The sequence below is a fragment of the Etheostoma spectabile genome, chromosome 11 (assembly GCF_008692095.1).
Source record: "Etheostoma spectabile isolate EspeVRDwgs_2016 chromosome 11, UIUC_Espe_1.0, whole genome shotgun sequence".
In the NCBI taxonomy this organism is placed as follows: domain Eukaryota; kingdom Metazoa; phylum Chordata; class Actinopteri; order Perciformes; family Percidae; genus Etheostoma; species Etheostoma spectabile.
The window spans coordinates 22,033,438-22,039,843 of record NC_045743.1 but is presented as its reverse complement, the minus strand read 5'-3'; positions in this window follow the sequence as shown (position 1 = coordinate 22,039,843).

Sequence of the window (6,406 nt, the reverse complement as noted above, 5' to 3'; positions counted from 1 at the left end):
GATCATTGGGGTCTGCTCAACCCCGAATATGAAGCGGTTCATTTTTCCTGGCGGGGCCCAGGTGACAGAGTAAAGGTGTGCAGAGGGGCGCCAGAGACCTCGGGCTGTGGAAACTAATTACCCTCAGTGGTAATTATGAGAGCAGAGCTCAGGTCTGACCTTGGAAAGGTGATTTAGTGGCACTGAGGGGTGGGGGGGTACATTACATATTGCTGCAAACAAAAAAGGGGGAGCCGGAGGTGGTGGTGTTCTTAACGTACCAGAATGGGGAGTGATCAGGGGTTGTGGTATATGTTTCCAATATGCAAAGATGTGACGTTGTGCATGATGCATGTAAGAGCATGTAAGAGTAGATTAGCATATTAGCTTAACCTGAAAGTGAACTCAGTAGCAAAGTGCATGTCATAATGTTTATGTATGTATGTGTAGGATGATAAGGAAAAATGCACATGGGACTTTTGATTTCACTTTGTTGTCAGTCTATCCACAGGCACACAGAACAGGCGCCTAAAACATTTTTCATGCTTCTGGTGGGCAGCGCTATCCGAGTCGATATGATGCAAACGCGGAGGGGGCTACTGTGCGCGTAGGGTCTGAGCGCCGAACAGCGCACCTCCGAGATTTCGTGACCTGCTGGTCATTCTGAATAAAAAGAACGGGATCACCAAAGTGAGCAGGATTCATCCTCTGCGGAATTTGAATGTCTGCACAAAATGTCACGGCAATCTGTCCAACAACTATAGAGTTATTTAAGTCTAGACCACTGGTGGGGAAACTAATCGGCCAACGGGGCAACAGACAAACCAACAGTGTCACCCATTGAGCCATGCAACTGACATGGCTAATAAACCATATAGCTTAAAGCATCCTGCTTCAGAAAAGACTAGCGACAGCCAAAAACCTGCCAAAAATGAGTGCAAGAAAAAAAAATGAAATCTATTTTGACCACAACAGGCCGCTCTCAGGTTACCTGCAAGGCCCAAGTTAGCACAACCCAAGAAGCAGCATCTTAGCTCTGATTGAGGAAAACAATGGCAAGTTCTACTATCGCTGATCCCCAATTTTTAATAGAACCCTTAACAAGCTTGGGTTATTTATATAACTTGACTGATAAATTAACTGATTAACTTGCAAAACAGTGGCCTGAAAATAATGACACAGCATTTATGGAGTCCTCATAATGTAGGAAGCACAGGAAGTAACCTTGTCATAGTCATTTTCCACATATTTTCCAAATTAAGCACCGCTGGCAACTGAATGTATTCATTTATCATTATGTAGACGTTATCTACAAACAAATATACTGAGCTTTAATCTTATTTTAAGTAAAAATATGGTCCAGTAATAATAAAAAGTGATTTACTAAAAGAGTGTTTGCCGCTATGACCCAGTCTCCCCATGCACATCTGGTTCCTCTCAAGTCTTATCTACAATCTCAAGCAAACATGGATCCGGGTACAGCAAAGCAACATGAATAATTCCCTCAGTGGCCATTTTTAAACCTGATAAACAACTCGTAAAATGCTGCATTTGTTCAGTGTCTCTCAGCGTCAGAAGACGTAGTATGAAGAGAGACAGCGGTAGCGAGTAGTATGAAAGACCAAAATGGGAGGTTTGGGGGGGGTGGATGGGTCAAACAACACAGTACGTTCACCCAGGAGACTGGGATTAGTGTCTCGTTCTTCCCACCTTTCACAGAAACATACATTTTTTTAACCCCACCCACCATCTGTCCCGTTATTGTGCCACATGACATTTAGTACGTCCTGACCCTGAGCGTCAGCAAGTGACGTCTAAAGGAGACTTTAAGCGTGAATAACAAATTCCAAAGCACACACTTTTAGCATGAATAACAACCACCAAAGGGCACACTTTTAATGTGAATAACTAATGCTAAGAGTCCCTAAAAAGAGACTTTTACATGTAATGGAGTGTTTTTATATAACACTTTTCTTACAACTCAATTCACACACATTCAGACACTGTGGCCAAGGCTGCCGTACAAGGTGCCACCTGCTCATCTGATAAATACCAACACACATTTACACTCTGATGGGGCAGCATTAGGGGTAACTTTGGGTTCAGTTACTTGCCCAAGGACACGGGACTGCAGGGCCAGAGATCTAACTACCAACCTTCCAATTGGTAGGTGACCGCTCTACCAGTGAGCCACAGCAGCATGAAAAACAAATGCTATAGGATGCACTTTTAGCGTGAAGCACCAGAGCTAAAGGACGCCAAGATTCCCAACGCTAAAGGAGACTTTTAGCGTGAATAACAAACGCCAGAAGCACATGACCAAGCGTCCGTATTTCACACGATGGGAGAGTGAATATGTGTTGGTGTGTAGCAAATGAGGAACATTTATCTGTATTTAAACAAGACATAAAATAAATCAGACATACAATGGGTGTTTCTCAATGTCAAGGATCCTTCCTTGGTAGGACTCGTCCTTCCAAGGAAGGATTCCGTCAGAAGCAGGTCAGAGTCCTCCTTAGATTTGGAGAACATGTACAAGGAACAGGCTATCAAGTGCACGTCATTGCGGGGGCGGTCACTTAATTTTTTGCTGCATTTACAAACACGTGATGAAATGGTTGTGGAAATGTTAACTGTGCTGTTAAATTATGCTGTTGGGATGTAAAAATGAATCTAGCAGCCATTTCTTAATGTCACGGAAGAATCCTCCAAAGCCATGGGAGGACGCTACGTCATCAACGTCCGTCGAGGACCGTTCCAATTTGAGATCCTCCAAATTCCTCCGAGGACGGAGTCCTTCATTCAGAAAATTTCCCATTGACGGAGAAGGATGCATTGTGTCCTTCCGGTCCCAAATCACCCACGATCCTATGCGCGAGCCTTGACGGCTCGTTTAAAAAAAACAGCTGATATAAGCGGGAGTTCGAGCGGCATCGCTGACGGTGAAGTTATAATTTAAATGTAAGTATCTTTAGTGTGTGCCGTACATTTGTTATCACCGTTAATGTTTTACATAATGTCAAGCTAACGCTTTAAAGCTTGTACAAATTGCTATAATAATTAGGTAGATACACCCCGAGCTGACGAACTAACTGAACCTGTCAGTTAACATTCGGCGTTAGCTAGCTAGGTTGCCGTCTTTGTAAAGTTTAATGTGGCAGTTATCTCTTTATATGCCGATCGTAAATGCGTAACGTTAGCAATAGCAGAGATTTAGAAAGTTGGTGTTATTCATGGTGTATCTGTAGACGGGAATTATCACTGCACCATGTTAACTTCACTAGCCCCGTTCAACGAAGGTGACATGTATGAGCACTCCCGTGTAATAACGGTATGTTATAGCATTCATAACGTAGTTAAACATCTTTATGTTGTGTTAACTGTCTTTTAACAGGGACTAACGGAGGCGGTCACCAAGGACGGCAAAGCCACGACCAGCAGGGAGACAGAGGCCAAAGAGAGATGTTGAATACATTATTTGCTATATTAAAGATTGTCTTTCTAACAATAAATGCTTTAAATTAACTGGTTTGTCCGTGTCATAAGTTCTGGGCTTGTGATATAATATTAAGTTTTTCAAGGTCTATTTCCCATCAAATTGTGACCTGGAAGAGGAAACTTCAATTATTTATAAGTCAACAATATATTCAGATGCTATCTGTATACATGTTTAAAAAAAGAAAAATACTGTTAAAATTAGCTTGCAGTTTAGCATAGGCCTACATGTAAGATTAGCTTATTTTACAGGTCAAAATGAAAAATATGATCAGCAACTACAAGGTTAACCAGCTAATGAGCTACCACAGGCAGGTATGACATGCAGTAAACTGTAAGTGAGAAAGATTAAATAATACTGTTGACACGTGTCAAACATGAAAAGTCAACCCATTGATAAAAATTCGCCAACACAGTAAAGGTAGGTGTGTGTAATGGTCAAGGGTTGTTACGTTCATGATGAAGAAAACTACACAGTGGACTTTATGTATAATATACTTGTGATGCAACTGTAACAGGACAGGTTGACTAACCTAAAACCTTCTCCTTGTCTGCAGTCTGCAAGCAACACCATCATCGGCAGCTGTCTGATCGCCCTTCATGTTGAATAATATACTTGTGTGTACAGTATATAGTAATGTTTGAACATGTACACCTTACGAGTTGTTACAACAGCATCAGAACAATTCCACGTCAAAATTTAACGGAAATAACAGTAACAATAATAGTTTATTATATAAACACGCCCAAGAACTTAATGACACGGACAAACCAGTTAATTTAAAGCATTTATTGTTAGAAAGACAATCTTTAATATAGCAAATAATGTATTCAACATCTTTCTTTGGCCTCTGTCTCCCTGCTGGTCGTGGCTTTGCCGTCCTTGGTGACCGCCTCCGTTAGTCCCTGTTAAAAGACAGTTAACACAACATAAAGATGTTTACGTTATGAATGCTATAACATACCGTTATTACACGGGGTGCTCATACATGTTAACCTTCGTTAAACGTTGTTAGTGAATTAACATGGTGCAGTGTTACCTCCGTCTACAGTACAACCAGTGATAAACACACAAACTTTCTAAATCTCTGCTAACGTTACGCATATACGGTAACGCATATAAGAGAGATGAATATGCCACCGTGCATTAAACTTTACAAAGACAGCAACCTATAGCTAACAGGAATATATATAATAGGTGTCAGTTAGCTAACGTTAGCTCGGGGTGTATCTACCAATTATTAAGGAATTTGTACAAGCATTAAAGCGTTAAGCTACATTAATGTAAAACATTAACGGTGATAACAAATGTACGGCACACACTAAAGATTTAATTATAACTTCACCGTCAGCCATGCCGCTCGAACTCCCGCTGAGGTCGATTACTATTTTAACGCCGGCAAAGGCCCGGCATAGGATTGTGGGTGATTTGGACCGCGAAGGATACACATATATGCATCCTTCTCTGTCTATGGGAAATTTTTATGAATGAAGGACTGAGTCCTTGGAGGAATTCGGAGGATTCTTGACATTGGAACGGTCCTTCGGCGGGCGTTGATGACGTTGATGACGTGGCATCCTCCAAATTCTGGCTTTTGAGGATCCTTCCTTGACATTGGGAAACACCCAATATGTGTATTTACATAAGCAGGTCTGCAGGAGACACCTACAATTATTGCTTTGGTTCTAACCCCTCATAGTACAGTATACTTTGAAGTACAGATGAGTGAATACATATAATAGTCATTACCAAAAGAACCAATAGAGGCCTTTCTTGTTGTGCAATCAACATTTTCTTCAAAACTTGCTATTTTCAGCGTGTAGCTTGCTAGCTCAAAGTTTGTTGTTTCCTATTTCAAACAGAGTTTGTGAAAGGCAACACACAGAGCGGAGGGTACGCCGGATTTCAGGCTTTATCCTGGAAATGTACTCCTCTTGATCGGGACTAGCTGTTGCATTAAGCATCAGTCAAGAGTATAGGTTGTACTGGTTTCATTGACTTATAAACATCTAATTCATCCATAAAATTTGCACATTCGTACTAATCAAAAGAATGCAGTCTCCAGTGTTTGACTCCAAACATCCTGTGTGTGAACCTTTTCAAGAATGGCTCTGCACTTGACTCAGTCTAGTTTAGCAATCCTGAAACCAGCAGCTGACCCTGAACACTGTTGCACCAGAACGAGTCGAGTCATCGCGGTCCAGCGTGTGACGGCAAGCCAGATGCACTGTGGAGCTTCACCATCTGCCCTGTGTCTATCCCTCTGATACATATGTATACACAAGCAATTCCAAGGAATTACATGGAAACACAAACCCAAACACACACACACCCACACACAGTATGGTGACACACACAGATGTACTGTAATACAGGTATTGCAATAAGGCATGAGAATATGTGATCAGATTGTTGCTCTTACACTAGAAACTATTACTCAAAACTTACCTCTTGCTCCTATGAACTGTAACTCCCAAACACACACACACACACACACACACACACACACACACGCGTTTCTTCACGTCTTTGTCTCTCATACCCAGGCTTATGCCAGATGGGGTAAGGATAAGGTGAATCACATTTGGCTAATTTACATTCCAGTCTCACGGCTGGAGTCTACATTTGGCATTCGGTGTGTTTCAACCCCGCAGCCTCTCGTCTCTGTTGAAAGGCATCGGAGCATCCTGACTTTAAAGTGCTGCATAATGACAGTGAGGATCAGGAACCCCTCAGTCTGTACATCTCTGTGCGGCTCTCTGAAGATTTCACGCGTTATTTCATTTCTCCGTGCATAATGTAGTAATGACTTCATACTCAACTTTTTTTCCCCCCAGTAAATTTCCCTTGTTAGTTTGGATATATTTTAATCATTTTGCACCCAATTGAATGCATCGGTTCATCCTTGGCGCCCAGATATTGTGCCATAAA